Source organism: Chrysochloris asiatica, unplaced genomic scaffold (assembly GCF_000296735.1).
Source record: "Chrysochloris asiatica unplaced genomic scaffold, ChrAsi1.0 scaffold01140, whole genome shotgun sequence".
In the NCBI taxonomy this organism is placed as follows: domain Eukaryota; kingdom Metazoa; phylum Chordata; class Mammalia; order Afrosoricida; family Chrysochloridae; genus Chrysochloris; species Chrysochloris asiatica.
This window is the reverse complement of record NW_006409658.1, coordinates 3,595-4,938: the sequence shown is the minus strand read 5'-3', so window position 1 is coordinate 4,938 and position 1,344 is coordinate 3,595. Positions and strand designations below refer to the sequence as shown.

The following is a 1,344-nucleotide window of genomic DNA, read 5'->3' as shown; positions in this document are numbered from 1 at the left end:
TTGTGGTTTTCTGTCTCACAAGACTTACAGGATTATTATTAATCATAGTCAAATACTTGCTTACATTCTATAATTTTTCTTTCTCATTGTTTCACATCTCTTCTTTTTGTGAAGGATATGGCAAAGCAAAATTATTCCATAGTAATTGAGTTTCTCCTCGATGGATTGACAGACAAACCAGAACTGCAACTGCCTCTTTTTCTCCTGTTTCAAGGGATCTATGTGGTCACAGTAGTGGGCAACATGGGGATGATCCTCCTCATCATGTTCAGTTCCAAGCTCCAATCACCCATGTACTTTTTTCTCAGAAATCTGTCATCCCTAGATCTCTTTTATTCGTCAGTTGTTACACCCAAACACCTGGGAAATTTTTTGTAGGATCAAAATATTATTTCTTACTCTGAGTGTATGAGTCAACTTTTTTTCTTTTTGGTTTTTGCTATTGCAGAGTGCTACATGCTGACAGCCATGGCATATGACAGATATGTAGCCATATGTAGTCCACTTCTCTACAATGTCATCATGTCCCAAAAGGTCTGTAATGTGCTGGTGACTGGAGTCTATATCATAGCTTCCTCAGGAGCTATGGCTCACACTGTCTGCATGACCAGGCTGTCTTTCTGTGATGACAATGTCATCCACCATTACTTCTGTGACATAATGCCTCTTTTAAAGCTCTCATGCTCCAGTACTTACATCAATGAACTACTGGTGATACTCATAGGTGGATTCAATGTGGTAGCAACAACTGTGCCCATCATCATCTCTTATGCCTTTATACTCTCCAACATACTTCAAATACCTTCAGCTGAGGGCAGGTCCAAAGCTTTTGGTACCTGTGGCTCTCATCTTACTGCTGTTGGGGTTTTTTATGGATCTGCCATATTCATGTATTTTAAGCCAGCATCGAGTAGCAACATGGCCCAGGAGAAAGTGGCTTCTGTGTTCTATACCACAGTGATCCCTATGCTGAACCCTTTGATCTATAGTTTGAGGAATAAGGATGTAAAGAATGTCCTCAAGAAAGTCATGTGTAGTAGGTATGGGCCCCCTCCGTTTAGTAGCCAGAACCACTAAATGCATTAGTAGTAGTATGCTTCTATCACTTTCTTAAAACTAGCTTGTCTTTCAGGTTCTCAAAGTTAATATCCCAATATTGATTCTTACACTATAGCTGTCAGATGTTACCCTTTTATTGGAGTCCGTTCGCACATACACATAGATACAGACATAGGCATATAACCTTGAGAAAACCATTCCTGATATTGTGATTCAGTAGTTCATTGATGAGTCTCAAGAATCCTTATTTTAAAAAATTACTCTCAGATGAATCTGTGTGGTACT

General features: G+C 39.3%; 1 pseudogene; it reads left to right on the top strand.

Annotated features, from left to right (window-relative positions):
* Positions 1 to 117: 117 nt before the first annotated feature.
* The window catches only part of LOC102834442, a 3,247-nt pseudogene continuing 2,020 nt past the window's right edge, over positions 118 to 1,344 (top strand).